Source organism: Cetorhinus maximus, unplaced genomic scaffold, assembly GCF_964194155.1.
Source record: "Cetorhinus maximus unplaced genomic scaffold, sCetMax3.hap1.1 HAP1_SCAFFOLD_1507, whole genome shotgun sequence".
Taxonomy (NCBI): Eukaryota; Metazoa; Chordata; class Chondrichthyes; order Lamniformes; family Cetorhinidae; genus Cetorhinus; species Cetorhinus maximus.
In genome coordinates, this window is record NW_027597448.1 from 41229 (window position 1) to 58076 (window position 16848).

The window sequence follows — 16848 nt, forward strand, 5'->3', positions numbered from 1 at the left end:
AGAGGGAGGGAGAGGGATTGAGAAACAGAGAGAGAGACAGAGAGAGAGGGGGAGGCAGAGAGAGAGTGGGAGAGAGAGAGAGGGAGAGAGAAAAAGGGAGAGAAGTAGAGACGGAGAGAGAGAGAGCAGGAGAAACAGGGAGAGAGAGGGGGGGAGAAAGGGAGAGAGAGAGACAGGGGGGAAAAAGAGGGAGAGAGAGATGGTGACAGAGATGTAGACAGAGAGAGATATGGTGAGAGAGATTGAGAGAGAGGGAGACGGAGACAGATGGTGAGAGAGATTGAGAGAGAGGAAGACAGAGTGGGATATGGTGAGAGAGATTGACAGTGAGAGAAATAGAGAGAGACAGATGGTGAGAGAGATTGTGACAGAGAGAAAGATAGTGAGAGAGAGAGTGCGAGAGATAGAGAGACGGTGAGAGAGATTGAGAGAGAGAGAGAGATGGTGAGGGAGATTGAGAGAGAGGGACAGAGAGAGAGATGGTGAGGGAAATTGAGAGAGGGACAGAGAGATAGATGGTGAGAGAGATTGAGAGAGAGGGACACAGAGAGAGAGAAGGTGAGAGAGATTGAGAGAGAGAGAGATGGTGAGAGAGATTGAGAGAGAGGGACAGAGGGATAGATGGTGAGAGCGATTGAGAGAGAAGGAGACAGAGAGAGAGATGGTGAGAGAGATTGAGAGAGAGGGACTGCTGCCCCTGGAGTCAGTACAACCAGCCTCTCATTCTGATCTCAGGGGAAGTGTCATTGAGAAATGGAACGAAGAGGCAGAAATGGTTTTGAGGAAGCTTTTGCCCTGACATAGAGTCTGAGGAAAGACTGAGACACATCTGAGAGAGAGAGAGAAGCAGACAGGACAGGAACAGAGGAGAGAGACCCCTCAGACACAAACCATGGAGCAGGACACCGACTACATGAATATGAGACACATCAAAAACAACACGACAGCCCCCAGTGAACGTAGGTTAAACTGTTCAATAGAGGGAGAAAGAGAGAGAGAAGAGAGGGATGGGGAGAGGGAGAGACAGAGAGAGGGTGAGAGAGAGCCTGAGGGGTTGGGGGACAGATGGGGGGACAGAAAAAGAGGTCAAGAGAGAGAGAGTGAGTATCAGAAAGACAGAAATAAACTGAAAATGAGAGAGCATCTGAGACAAAGAGAGAGAGAAAAGGAATGAAAAAGAGATGCAGACAGTCAGACAGAGAGAGAGAGAGACAGCGAGAGAGAGATGGGGAGTGAGATTGAGAAGAGAGAGATGGAGAAATGGAGAGAGATATTGAGAGTGTGAAAGGCAGAGAGGGAGGCGATGAGAGAGATTGAGAGATAGATGGTGAGAGAGATTGACAGAGAGGGAGATAGAGAGAGAGATGGTGAGAGAGATTGAGAGAGGGAGAGAGAGAGATGGTGAGGGAGATTGAGAGAGAGAGACAGAGAGATAGATGATGAGAGAGATTGAGAGAGAGGGAGACAGAGAGAGAGATGGTGAGAGAGATTGAGAGAGAGGGAGAGAGAGATGGTGAGGGAGATTGAGAGAGAGAGACAGAGAGATAGATGGTGAGAGAGATTGAGAGAGAGATTGAGAGAGAGGGAGACAGAGAGAGAGAGGGTGAGAGAAATTGAGAGAGAGGGAGAGAGAGATGGTGAGGGAGATTGAGAGAGAGAGACAGAGAGATAGATGGTGAGAGAGATTGAGAGAGAGGGAGACAGAGAGAGAGATGGTGAGAGAGATTGAGAGAGAGGGAGAGAGAGATGGTGAGGGAGATTGAGAGAGAGAGACAGAGAGATAGATGGTGAGAGAGAGGGAGACAGAGAGAGAGATGGTGAGAGAGATTGAGAGAGAGGGACTGCTGCCCCTGGAGTCAGTACAACCAGTCTCTCATTCTGACCACAGGGGAAGTATCATTGAGAAATGGAACCAAGAGGCAGAAACAGTTTTGAGGAAGTTTTTGTCCTGACATCGAGTCTGAGGAAAGACTGAGACACATCTGAGAGAGAGAGAGAAGCAGACAGGACAGGAACGGAGGAGAGAGACCCCACGGACACAAACAATGGAGCAGGACACCGGCTATATGAATATGAGACACATCAAAAACAATACGACAGCCCCCAGTGAACGTAGGTTAAACTGTTCAGTAGAGGGAGAGAGAGGGTGGGGGGGGGAGAGGGAGAGACAGAGAGAGAGAGAGAGGGTGAGAGAGAGCCTGAGGGGTTGGGGGACAGATGGAGGGACAGAAAAAGAGGTCAAGAGAGAGAGAGAGAGTGAGTGTCAGAAAGACAGAAATAAACTGAAAATGAGAGAGCATCTGAGACAAAGAGAGAGAGAAAAGGAATGAAAAAGAGATGCAGACAGTCAGACAGAGAGAGAGAGAGAGACAGGGAGAGAGAGATGGGGAGTGAGATTGAGAAAGAGAGAGATAGAGAAATGGAGAGAGATATTGAGAGTGTGAAAGGCAGAGAGGGAGGCGGTGAGAGAGATTGAGAGAGACTGAGAGAGAGATAGTGAGAGAGATTGATACCGAGAGAGACAGAGTGGGATATGGTGAGAGAGATTGACAGTGAGAGAAACAGAGAGAGATGGTGAGAGTGATTGTGACTGAGAGAGACAGAGAGAAAGACAGTGAGAGATTGAGAGTGCGAGAGATAGAGAGAGAGACGGTGAGAGAGATTGAGAGAGAGAGAGATGGTGAGGGAGATTGAGAGAGAGGGACAGAGAGATAGATGGTGAGAGAGATTGAGAGATGGGGAGACAGAGAGAAAGATGCTGAGAGAGGATGAGATAGAGGGACTGCTGCCCCTGGAGTCAGTACAACCAGCCTCTCATTCTGATCTCAGGGGAAGTGTCATTGTGAAATGGAACCAAGAAGCAGAAACAGTTTTGTGGAAGTTTTCGCCCTGACATCGAGTCTGAGGAAAGACTGAGACACATCTGAGAGAGAGAGAGAGAAGCAGACAGGACAGGAACGGAGGAGAGAAACCCCTCAGACACAAACTATGGAGCAGGATGGTGACTACACAAATATGAGACACATCAAAAACAACACAACAGCCCCCAGTGAACGTAGTAAACTGTTCAATAGAGGGAGAGAGAGAGAGAGAGAAAATGGGGTAGGGTTGCAAATTATGAAAATTATAGAGAAACCAAGAGAAAAGGAGAGAGAGAAAAGGAATGGAAAGAAAGAAGGCGGTCAGAAAGAGAGAGACAGGGAGAGAGAGATAGTGAGAGAGAGTGAGAAAGAGAGAGACATGGAGAGAGATGGTGAGGGTGATTGAGAGTGGGGGAGACAGAGAGAGAGATGGTGAGAGAGATTGAGAGTGAGAGACACAGAGAGAGAGATGGTGAGAGAGATTGGCTGAGAGAGACAGAGAGAGGGAGAGAGTGACAGATATTGAGGCTGAGAGAGAGAGATGGTGAGAGTGAGAGAGACAGAGATGGTGAGAGAGACTCTGGCTGAGAGAGACAGAGAGAGGGAGATAGTGACAGATATTGAGGCCGAGAGAGAAAGAGATGGTGAGAGATATTGAGACCGAGAGAGACAGAGAGGGATATGGTGAGAGAGAGTGAGAGAAACAGAGAGAGAGATGGTGAGGGAGATTCAGAGAGGAGGAGACAGAGAGAGAGAGATGGTGAGAGAGATTGAGAGTGAGAGAAACAGAGAGAGAGATGGTGAGGGAGATTGAGTGAGAGGGGCACAGATATAGAGATGGTGAGAGAGATTGAGAGTGAGAGAAACAGAGAGAGAGATGGTGAGGTTGATTGAGAGAGAGGGAGACAGAGAGAAAGATGGTGAGAGATTGAGAGAGAGGGACAGAGAGAGATGGCAAGAGAGATTGTGAGAGAGGGAGACAGAGCGAGAGGTGGTTGAGAGAGCTTGAGACAGAGAGGCACAGAGAGAGACGATGAGAGAGATTGAGAGGGAGAGAGAGAGAGATGATGAGAGATTGAGGCTGAGAGAGAGATAGTGAGAGAGATTGAGAGTGAGAGATGGTGAGAGGGATGGTGTGAGAGGGGGACAGAGAGAGAGATGGTGGGAGAGATTGAGAGAGAGGGAGACAGAGAGAGATGGTGGGAGAGATTGAGAGAGAGGGACTGATGCCCCTGGAGTCAGTACAACTAGCCTCTCATTCTGATCTCAGGGGAAGTGTCATTGTGAAATGGAACAAAGAGGCAGAAACAGTTTTGAGGAAGTTTTCGCCCTGACATCGAGTCTGAGGAAAGACTGAGACACATCTGAGTGAGAGAGAGAGAAGCGGACAGCACAGGAACGGAGGAGAGAAACCCCTCAGACACAAACCATGGAGCAGGACACCGAATACATGAATATGAGACACATCAAAAACAACACAACAGCCCCCAGTGAACGGAGGTTAAACTGTTCAATAGAGGGAAAGAGAGAGAGAGAGAGGGGGAGAGGGAGAAACAGAGAGAGAGAGAGAGGGTGAGAGAGAGCCTGAGGGGTTGGGGGACAGATGGAGGGACAGAAAAAGAGGTCAAGAGAGAGAGAGAGAGTGAGTGTCAGAAAGACAGAAATAAACTGAAAATGAGAGAGCATCTGAGACAAAGAGAGAGAGAAAAGGAATGAAAAAGAGATGCACACAGTCAGACAGAGAGAGAGAGAGACAGGGAGAGAGAGATGGGGAGTGAGATTGAGAAAGAGAGAGATAGAGAAATGGAGAGAGATATTGAGAGTGTGAAAGGCAGAGAGGGAGGCGGTGAGAGAGATTGAGAGAGAGAGACTGAGAGAGAGATAGTGAGAGAGATTGATACTGACAGAGACAGAGTGGGATATGGTGAGAGAGATTGACAGTGAGAGAAACAGAGAGAGATGGTGAGAGTGATTGTGACTGAGAGAGACAGAGAGAAAGACAGTGAGAGATTGAGAGTGCGAGAGATAGAGAGAGAGACAGTGAGAGAGATTGAGAGAGAGAGAGAGAGATGGTGAGGGAGATTGACAGAGAGGGACAGAGAGATAGATGGTGAGAGAGAGAGGGACAGAGAGAGAGAGGGTGAGGGAAATTGAGAGAGAGGGACAGAGAGATAGATGGTGAGAGAGATTGAGAGATGGGGAGACAGAGAGAAAGATGCTGAGAGAGGTTGAGATAGAGGGACTGCTGCCCCTGGAGTCAGTACAACCAACCTCTCATTCTGATCTCAGGGGAAGTGTCATTGTGAAATGGAACCAAGAAGCAGAAACAGTTTTGTGGAAGTTTTCGCCCTGACATCGAGTCTGAGGAAAGACTGAGACGCATCTGAGAGAGAGAGAGAGAGAAGCAAACAGGGCACGAACGGAGGAGAGAAACCCCTCAGACACAAACTATGGAGCAGGACGGCGACTACACGAATACGAGACACATCAAAAACAACACAACAGCCCCCGGTGAACGTAGGTTAAACTGTTCAATAGCGGGAGAGAGAGAGAGGGAGAGAGAGAGAGACAGAGATTCAGAAAGAGAGTGGCAGAGAAATGGAGAGGTTGAAAGTGAGTGAGACAGAGAGAGATGGTGACAGAGATTCAGATTGAGAGTGAGAGAAAGAGAGAGGGTGAGAGGGAGAGAGTGAGAGGGGGAACATAGTGAGATTGAGAGGGGGAACTTTATGCGGTATCTAACCCCGTGCTGTACCTGTCCTGGGAGTGTTTGATGGGGACGGTGTAGAGGGAGCTTTACTCTGTATCTAACCCCGTGCTGTACCTGTCCTGGGAGTGTTTGATGGGGACGGTGTAGAGGGAGCTTTACTCTGTATCTAACCCCGTGCTGTACCTGTCCTGGGGGTGTTTGATTGGGGACTGTGTAGAGGGAGCTTTACTCTGTATCTAACCCCGTGCTGTACCTGTCCTGGGAGTGTTTGATGTGGACGGTGAAGAGGGAGCTTTACTCTGTATCTAACCCCGTGCTGTACCTGTCCTGGGAGTGTTTGATGGGGACAGTGTAGAGAGAGCTTTACTCTGTATCTAACCCCGTGCTGTACCTGTCCTGGGACTGTTTGATGTGGACGGTGAAGAGGGAGCTTTACTCTGTATCTAACCCCGTGCTGTACCTGTCCTGGGAGTGTTTGATGGGCACAGTGTAGAAGGAGCTTTACTCTGTATCTAACGCCGTGCTGTACCTGCCCTGGGAGTGTTTGATGTGGACAGTGTAGAGGGAGCTTTACTCTGTACCTAACTCTCATCCATTGTATAGTTTCTGTTGCCGTTTTCCAGAGGTTCCGGAGATCTTGTACGCGGAGCTGAATCTTCTTCCTGCCTCCGGGACATCTAAGGTCCATACAACAGGTTAGTTACGGATATCGTATGTCAGTCGTAAGATACTTATTTGTGTCAAACCTGCTGCACTTTAGTCGTTTCTCAATTGTGTTTTACATGATGCATTAGGTAGACCTTGATTCTTCCAGTTTCATCTTGTTACGCCTGAGTCAAAATCGTACCTGATCCATTTCCTCTCTGCTTGTTACACCTTAGTTACGTATCTGTTAGACCTTAGTTATGGGTCTGCTAATCTCTGTTTGGAAATCGAATACCCTCCGACTGTCACAACTGTGCGACCCGTATCTTCCCTGTCATTTACATCTCAGTTACGTTTCCGTTGCATTGTAGTAACGTCACAGTTAAGCATGAGCCCTGTCCCTGTTGTACTGCTGTAGTGTGTCACTTGCTTCTTAGTTGCGTGTGTGTTACGTCTCAATTACACTTTGCTTACATGTCCATCGCACATCCGTTGTATCTTAGCTGTGTTTCTGTTAAGACCTCAGCCACGTGATGATCACACTGTATCTATGTGCCTGCTGTTCCTCGGTTTCCATGCCTGCTCGTTTTGTGTTCCACTTGTTCTATTGGTGAGTTAAGTCTTTGCTAAGTCGCATTTACATGTCAACTGCCTGCAGCTGGTAAAGCAAGCATTTGAGATGCACCTGGCTACGTTCTAGTTAGGTCTTGGCGTGCTCCAGAGCTGAGTGTCATGTCGGTTTGCATATTGTTGCTCTGTCGTTGTCCTCTGCTTCCCACCTACGGCACACGTACTGACCAAAGTGTCCTCATGTTCTTCATCCTTTCTCACTCCGTCTCTCTCCGACTCTCGTAGGTGAACAGGAATCAAGTTACGCCCAAGTCAACTTCACTCCACAGAATCCGCAGTAGAACCAAGGCCCGGAGGTGACCCCAGGCAAAGGAGAGTCACACTGGGAGTGTGGGGTCAGAGGTCACAATGGTTCAGGACAGTCGAGGGGAGGGATGTGGTGAAGGGTGAGGGGATTCACCTCCCTATCCCTGTAACCTCCTCCAACAACTACACCCCTCCCTTTCTCTGTAAACTCCACCAGCCTCGACACCCCTCCCTATCTCTGTAACCTCCTCCAGCACCTACAACCCTCCCCATCTCTTAACCTCCTCCAGCCCCTACACCCCTCCCTATCTCTGTAACCTCTTCCAGCCCCTACACCCCTCCCTATCTCTGTAACCTCCTCCAGTCCCTACAACCCTCTCTATCTCTGTAACCTCCTCCAGCCCCTACACCCCTCCCTATCTCTGTAACCTCCTCCAGCACCTACAACCCTCCCCATCTCTTAACCTCCTCCAGCCCCTACACCCCTCCCTATCTCTGTAACCTCCTCCAGCACCTACAACCCTGCCTATCTCTGTAACCTCCTCCAGCCCCTACAACCCTCCCTATCTCTGTAACCTCCTCCAGCCCCTACAACCCTCCTTATCTCTGTAACCTCCTCCAGCTCCTACACTCCTCCCTATCTCTGTAACCTCCTCCAGCCCCTACACCCCTCCCTATCTCTGTAACCTCCTCCAGCCCCTACACCCCTCCATATCTCTGTAACCTCCTCCAGCCCCTACAACCCTCACTATCTCTGTAAATTCCTACAGCCCCTACAACCCTCCCTATCTCTGTAAATTCCTCCAGCCCCTACACCCCTCCCTATCTCTGTAACCTCCTCCAGCCCCTACAACCCTCACTATCTCTGTAAATTCCTACAGCCCCTACACCCCTCACTATCTCTGTAAATTCCTACAGCCCCTACACCCCTCACTATCTCTGTAACTTCCTGCAGCCCTCTGAGATCTCTGTGTTCCTCCAATTCCGGCCTCTCGAGCGTTCCCCAATTCCCATAGCTCCGCCATTGGTGACCGGGACTTCAGCTGCCTGGGGCCCTAAACTCTGAAATTTCCTCTCTGCTTCTCTCTCTGTGTCTTGCTCACTCTCTCTCTGTTTCACTCTCCCTTCCTCTCTCTCTCTCTGTCTCACTCTCTGTCTCGCTGTATCTGTCTCCCTGCCTCTCCCACTGTCTGTTTCTTACTCTCTCTCTCTCTGTCTCTCCCTCTGTCTGTCTCTCTCTCTCTCCTCCTTTAAGACGCTCCTTGTGCTGATCTCTGTGTCTGAGCTTTTGGTTTCCTGTCCCTAATATCTCCCTGTGTGACTCGGTGTTTGATTCTCTTTGATAAGCCTCCTGTACCCTGCGCTGGGATATGAAACGAGGGATATAAACGAGTAACGTGGTTGTTGTTTCTCTCAATAAGGGTGGTAGATACGTCACCATTGTCTGTTCCGTGCAGTAACACAGGCTTCTCAACATGGGTCAATCTTTACTTCTCTATTCCAGGTAAAACTGGACAGGAAACAGCTGGAGGAAAAAGATCAAAAAAATCCAGATGGCCCATCGTGGTCGGACTCATTGTCTTAATCTGCAACTTTGCTATTATTACAGGTCTCACAGTTCACGGTACGGGGAGGAACATCTCACTGTAACACCCTGATATATCCCACACCCCTCACTATAATACTCTGGTATATCCCACACCCCTCACTGTAACACTCTGATATATCCCACACCCCTCACTGTAACACTCTGATATAACCCACACCCCTCACTGTAACACTCTGATACATCCCACACCCCTCACTGTAACACTCTGATATAACCCACACCCCTCACTGTAACACCCTGATATATCCCACACCCCTCATTGTAACACTCTGATATTTCACACACCCCTCACTGTAACACTCTGATATATCCCACACTCCTCACTGTAACATCCTGATATATCCCACACCCCTCACTGTAACACTCTGATATATCCCACACCCCTCACTGTAACACTCTGATATATCCCACATCACTCACAGTAACACCCTGATACATCCCACACCCCTCACAGTAACACCCTGATACATCCCAAACCACTCACTGTAACACTCTGATACATCCCACACCCCTCACTGTAACACTGATATATCCCACACCCCTCACTGTAACACTCTGATATATCCCACACCCCTCACAGTAACACCCTGATACATCCCAAACCACTCACTGTAACACCCTGATATATCTCACACCCCTCACTGTAACACTCTGATATATCCCACACCCCTCACTGTAACTCTCTGATATATCCCACACCCCTCACTGTGGCACTCTGATATATCCCGCACCCCTCACTGTAACACTCTGATATATCCCACACCCCTCACTGTAACACCCTGATATATCCCACACCCCTCACTGTAACACTCTGAAAAATCCCACACTCCTCACTGTAACACTTTGATATATCACACATCCCTCACTGTAACACTCTGATATATCCCACACTATCTCTCACTCCGGCTCCCGCTCTCAGTTCTACAGATGAACAAGGAGTGTGGTGGTGCTGACTTCCTGAACCAGACCTTGGCCATTGCCCTGCGGAACCTGACAGAGCTGGATGGAATGTTCCAGAAATTGTCCGAGACTGCGCGATCGCTCTGCCCAATGCTCCGAAGCTGTTCAGGTGAGTGGGAGCTGCCGGCAGTACTCCTGCCCCCTCCCGCATCATCCCACGTTCTGCCCCATTGGGATCACCCCCACCTCCTGTTTCCCCGCCCCCACCCCCTGTCTCCCCGCCCCCACCCCCTGTCTCCCCACCCCCACCCCCTGTCTCCCCACCCCCACCCCCACCCCCTGTATCCCCACCCCCACCCCCTGACTCCCCACCCCCACCCCCTGACTCCCCACCCCCATCCTCCCCATCCTTCAGACAAGGACTCAATCTCCAAGCGGGGGAAGGCCGCACTATCCCGGCCTCTGCCTCCCGGAGTTTGGGACAGGCGAGGGGATGAATCGATTGGAGGGGGGTCTGTCCGACAGATTGAAGGGATTGGATAAGGTGCAGGCAGGCAATCCAGTCTCGAAGCCTGAGGCCGACAAACAAAACCACAGCGACCGGACCCGAGGCGTTGAAAGCAATAAAGAGATTCGACTGGGTCGATGGAGAGAAACTATTTCCTCTGGTCCGGTGGGTTGTGGGGGAGCCGGGGAGGGGGAGTCGAGAACAAAGGGGAAGAAGGTTAAAATTCGAGCCAGGACGTTCAGGGGGGACATCAGGAAACACCTCTTCACAGAAAGGGGAGCGGAAATCAGGAACTCTCCACCACCCGCCCCCCCACCCGCAAAATAGACTGTGGGGGCCGGAGGTCAAAGGGAAACGTCAAAACTGAGATTGAGAGATTGTTGTTGTCACGGAACCGAGGGAGTTAAGGTAAAGAGGAGATCCAATAGAATGGTGTAAAATGCTCAAGAGGGACTGAATGGCCTCCTCCTGTTCCTGTGTAACAGGCTCGAGAGGCGCTGAATGGCCTCCTCCTGATCCTGTGTAACAGGCTCGAGAGGGGCTGAATGGCCTCCTCCTGTTCCTGTGTCACAGGCTCGAGAGGGGCTGAATGGCCCCCTCCTGTTCCTTATGTTTCGATGTACTTCTCTGAATTAAGTCTTTATAATTTTGCAGAGTCTCCCTGTCCGAGCGGTTGGAAAGTTCATAATCATCATTGCTATAAATTCTCAACGCATAAAGTAAACTGGGACTCGGCAAAACGCCATTGTGAATCCCTAAATTCACACCTCATCATCATAAATACAAAACAGGAACAGGTGAGCATGACAGATGCATCGGTCAGAATGAGATAGAGAGAGAATATCCCTCTGCACCGTCCCCATCAAACATACAGCACGGGGTTAGATACAGAGTAAAGCTCCCTCTATACTGTCCCCATCAAACACTCGCAGGACAGGTACAGCACGGGGTTAGATGCAGAGAAAAGCTCCCTCAACACTGTCCCCATCAAACACACCCAGGATAGGGACAGCACGGGGATAGATACAGAGTAAAGCTCCCTCTACACCGTCCCCAATAAACACTCCCAGGACAGGTACAGCACGGGGTTAGATACAGAGTAAAGCTCCCTCTACACCGTCCCCAGTAAACACTCCCAGGGCAGGTACAGCATAGGGTTAGATACAGAGTAAAGCTACCTCTACACCGTCCCCATCAAACACTCACAGGACAGGTATAGCACGGGGTTAGATACAGAGTAAAGCTACCTCTACACCGTCCCCATCAAACACTCACAGGACAGGTATAGCACTGGGTTAGATACAGAGTAAAGCTCCCTCTACACCGTCCCCATCAAACACTCCCAGGACAGGTACAGCACGGGGTTAGATACAGAGTAAAGCTCCCTCTACACCGTCCACATCAAACACTCCCAGGACAGGTACAGCACGGGGTTAGATACAGAGTAAAGCTCCCTCTACACTGTCCCCATCAAACACTCAGGGGACAGGTATAGCACGGGGTTAGATACAGAGTAAAGCTCCCTCTACACTGTCCCCATCAAACACTCCCAGGACAGGTACAGCACGGGGTTAGATACTGAGTAAAGCTCCCTCTACACTGTCCCCATCAAACACTCCCAGGACAGGTACAGCACGGGGTTAGATACTGAGTAAAGCTCCCTCTACACCGTCCCCATCAAACACTCCCAGGACAGGTACAGCACAGGGTTAGGTACAGAGTAAAGCTCTCTCTACACTACATGGACGAGGGTTTCAGCAGTCGATGAGCTGAGACCGGGGTGGTTTTGGTTGATGTTACGGAGTTGGAAAGAGGCCGTCTTGGTGACGATGTGGATATGAGGTGGGAATCCCGTCTCCAGGTTAAACACAACCCCAGGGTTGTGAACAGTCTGGTTCAGACTCAGAGAGTTCCCAGGATGGAGTCGGTAACTCAGGAATGGAGTTTGGAACAGAGACGGAAAACAACAGCTTCAGTCTTCCCGATATTTAATCAGAGGGAATGAGGGAGAATTTCCTGAGGAAGGGTTTGGTGTATTTTGGGTATCAGTTGTGTGTGCGTGTTTGTGTGAGTTAAGGCAGTCATACTAACTGAACACATTCCATCATTGTATCTGCTGCAGAATTTCATAAAGAAATCTATCGAGAATAATCCTGGGGTTTCCTGGATCGGACTAACAGATCGAGAGAGTGAAGGAAATTGGACATGGGTGGATGGGACCCCAGTGAGGTGGGTCCAGGCTTTGCATGGAGAGAGAGAGCAGGACAGGGGGATTAGTTTGTGATTGATACAGGGCTATGGGGAGAGAGCGGGACAGTGGGATTAGTTTGGGATTGATACAGGGATATGGGGAGAGAGCGGGACAGTGGGATTGGTTTGGGATTGATACAGGGCTATGGGGAGAGTGTGGGACAGTGGGATTGGTTTGGGATTTGTACAGGGCTATGGGGAGAGAGCGGGACAGTGGGATTAGTTTGGGATTGATACAGGGATATGGGGAGAGAGCGGGACAGTGGGATTGGTTTGGGATTGATATAGGGCAATGGGGAGAGTGTGGGGCAGTGGGATTGGTTTGGGATTTGTACAGGGCTATGGGGAGGGAGTGGGACAGTGGGATTAGTTTGGGATTGTACCAGGCTGTAGGAATCTTGCTGATTCTGTGCAGGAATGTGTCGGATTTTTATCGGTATTTTTTATTTCCCCATTTCCCAGTTTTACTCGATGGGGTCAGGGTGAACCGAATAATGCAGAAGAAAATGAAAACTGCGCCATTATCAGAAGAGCCAACTGGAATGATGTCAGATGTACCGATCAGTTCCGTTTCATCTGTGAGAAAAGGGCACTGCCCTGCGTCGAGGCAGCTGATATTGAGAAATATTGTTCCTGAAGAGAGACTGGGGTACAGAACAATATTGTCAGGATTGTCCAAAGATCCCAAGCCCCTCCTCCCTTCCCCACAATCCCCAACTGCCCGAGGCCACGTCCGTAAGGGTAAAGTTCATCTGTTCCCCTTTTCTCCCAGGTGGAGCCTCCTGCAGTGCCACCAGTTGTGGGAGGCGGGAATGACAGCGTGACGGTTGACATTGGAAAACCCCATTATAAATCCAGGCAGGAATCCGGCGACATGTAACAGGACAGAAGTCCTGCATTTCTCTAGCAGCTTTCACGAATTCAGATGATCCCCAACCTGCTTTTGCAGCCAATGAAGCAACTCCTTACAGTGTTTCCATAGTTGTCATGTCAGAAACAAGGCATTCAATTTGCGTGCAGTAAGCTCTCACTGGACTAAGAATTAAACTCGGTCACATCAGAAATATTCTTTGGACTTATTCTTCTCGGACTCTGTAAATTGTGTGAACTCATTTCAATCTCCATGGTTCTTGTACTGTTACTATCCATAGTTGTAAAAGTTTCCTTTTTCTATCCTCCATTACTGTGTCTGTGCATTTGTGTATGTGTGTGTGCGTGTGTGTGTTTGAATGTGAGAGTGTGAGGTGTTTTAATGTGAGTGTGTGAGTGTGTGAGCGTGAGTGTGAGAGTGTGAGTGTGTGAGCGTGAGTGTGAGCGTGTGTGTGAGCGTGTGTGTGAGCGTGTGTGAGTAGGCGTGTATGTGTGTTTGTGAGAATATGTTTGTGCGAGTGTGCGTGAGAGTGTGGATGGGTGTGTGCGAGTGTGTGTGGGTGTGAATGTGGAGGTTGACATTGTGAACATTCCTGCCCCGGGTTTTAAATGTAAATAAACTAACCCGAGTTGATCATAATGTGAGTTTGCTGTGAGTGATTAGTATAGTGGATCAGACACACTGATGGTTTGGGAAAACACACCACAACACACTTCACAAAGAATTCAAAACACCTTCTGCGTACGGACAGTTGGTGAGAGACAGAAGTACAGTTTTCCTATCTCTCTCCTGTCTGGAACAGTTTGTTCCTGAGGAACCTACCAACTCAGACATGTGTACAAGATCTCCAACTTTGTAATACTGCTCCCAAATTCTCAATTCCTTCATACACCAGCCTATGTACTTTTGCTTTAACCAATCCCTTAAACATGTTCGGTGTCCTGACATTTACCCAGAAACTGACCACAATGAGCAGGAAAATCTCAGTATCTCTCTCTCTCTCTGTCCCGGTATATTTTTCTCTCTCTCCCTATCCCGGTATATTTTTCTCTCTCTCCCTATCCCGGTATATTTTTCTCTCTCTCCCTATCCCAGTATTTCTCTTTCTCCGTTTTTCTCTCTTGCACGAGCCACATCTTTCGCGCCTCTTCTTGGTCAATTGCTTCTTTTACCGATTAACTGAAATCTGTGTCGTTCTCGTCCTCGTTCCTTAAGCCAACGAGACAGTTTCTCCTGATCTATCCACGATGCTGCTATCCCTTTCAGAGAAACATAGAAATGAGGAGCAGGAGCAGGCCATTCGTCCCTTCGAGCCTGCTCCGCCATTCATTATGATCATGGCTGATCATCCAACTCAATAGCCTGCTCCCGCTTTCTCCCCATACCCTTTGATCCCTTTCGCCCCAAGAGCTATATCTAACTCCTTCTTGAAAACATACAATGTTTTGGTCTCAACTGCTTTCTGTGGTAACGAATTCCACAGGCTCACCACTCTCTGGATGAAGAAATTTCTCCTCATCTCAGTCCTAAATGGTCTACCCCATAACACCAGACTGTGAGCCCTGGTTCTGGACTCCCCCACCATTGGGAACATCCTTCCTGCATCTACCCTGTCTAGTCCTGTTAGAATTTTAGAGGTTTCTATGAGATCCCCCCCTCATTCTTCTGAACTCCAGCGAATATAATCCTAATCGACTCAATCTATCGACATATGTCAGTCCCGCCATCCCAGGAATCAGTCGGGTAAACCTTCACTGCACTCCCTCAATAGCAAGTACATCCTTCCTCAGATAAGGAAACCAAAACTGCACACAATATTACAGGTGTGGTCTCACCAAAGCCCTGAACAATTGCAGCAAGACATCCCTGTTCCTGTACTCGAATCCTCTGGCTATGAAGGCCAACGTACCATTTGCCTTCTTTACCGCCTGCTGCACCTGCATGCTTACCTTCAGCGACTGGTGTACAATGGACACCCAGGTCTCGTTGCACATTCCCCTCTCTCAATTTATAGCCATTCAGATAATAGTCTGTCTTCCTGTTTTTGCTACCAAAATGGATAACCTCACATTCATCCACATTATACTGCATCTGTCATGCATTTGCCCACTTAGCTTGTCCAAATCATACTGAAGCATCTCTGCATCCTCCTCACAGCTCACCCTCCCGCCCAGCTTTGTGTAATCTGCAAATTTGGAGATATGACATTTAATTCCCACATCTAAATCATTAATATATATTGTGAATAACTGGGGTCCCAGCACCGATCCCTGCGGTACCCCACTAGTCACTGCCTGCCATTCGGAAAAAGACCCGTTTCTTCCTTCTCTTTGTTTCCTGTCTGCCAACCAGTTTTCTATCCATCTCAATACTACCCCTAATCCTGCGCGCTTTAATTTTACACGCCAATCTCTTATGTGGGAAATGTCGAAAGCCTTCTGAAAGTCCAAATGAACCACATCCACTGGCTCCCCCTCATCAACTCTACTCGTGACATCCTCGAAAAATTCCAGTAGATTTGTCAAGCATGATTTCCCTTTCGTAAATCCATGCTGACTCTGTCCGATTCTGCCACTGTTTTCCACGTGCTCAGCTATTAAGTCTTTTATAATGGACTCTCGAATTTTCCCCACTACCGATGTCTGGCTGACTGGTCTATAATTCCCTGTTTTCTCTCTGACTCCCTTTTTAAATAGTGGGGTTACATTAGCTACCCTCCAATCTGTAGGAACTGTTCCAGAGTCTATAGAATCTTGGAAGATGACCACCAATGCAGCCACTATTTCTAGGGCCACTTCCTGAAGTACTCTGGGATGTAGATTGTCAGGCCCCGGAGATTTAACAGCTTTCAATCCCATCAATTTCCCCAACACCATTTCCCTACTAATACTGATTTCTTTCAGTTCCTCCTTCTCATTAAACCCTTTGTTCCCCAATATTTTTGGTATGTTATTTGTGTCCTCCTTTGTGTAGACAGAACCAAAGTATGTATTTAGTTGGACAGCCATTTCTTTGTTCCCCATTATAAATTCCCCTGTTTCTGACTGTAAGGGACCTACATTTGTCTTCACTAATCTTTTTCTCTTCACATACCTATAGAAACCTTTACAGTCAATTTTTATGTTCCCTGCAAGCTTACCCTCGGGCTCTATTTTCCCCTTCTTAATCAATCCCGTGGTCCTCCTTTGCTGAATTCTAAACAGCTCCCAATCCTCAGGTCTGTTGTATTTTCTGGCCAACTTGTATGCCTCTTCCTTGCATCTAATACTCTCTCTAATTTCCCTCGTAAGCCATGGTTTGGCCATCTTTCCTGTTTTACTTTTGCGCCAGACAGGAATAAATAATTGTTGCAGTTCACCCATGCACTCTTTGAATGTTTGCCAATGCCTATCCAACGTCATCCCTTTAAGCAACGTTTCCCAATCCATCATAGCCAACTTGCACCTCACACCATCGTAGTTTCCTTTATTAAGTTTCAGGACCCAAGTCTCAGAATCAATTACATCGCTCTCCATCTTGATGAAGAATTCTATCATATTATGGTCGCTCATCCCCAAGGGGCCTCGCACAACTAGATTGCCAATTATTCCTTTCTCATTACACAATACCCAGTCGAGG

The 16848-nt window shown here is 48.6% G+C and overlaps 1 pseudogene across 1 annotated transcript; it reads left to right on the forward strand.

The window, feature by feature from the left end:
• The first annotated feature begins 831 nt into the window (after window positions 1-831).
• On the forward strand, window positions 832-13536 carry LOC144676327 (CD209 antigen-like protein D; annotated as a pseudogene). Its single transcript, XR_013575303.1, has 8 exons — window positions 832-959; window positions 6195-6266; window positions 7072-7176; window positions 8597-8716; window positions 9621-9770; window positions 10764-10906; window positions 12244-12338; window positions 12822-13536. The product of XR_013575303.1 is annotated as a CD209 antigen-like protein D (transcript).
• The last annotated feature ends 3312 nt before the right edge of the window (window positions 13537-16848 follow it).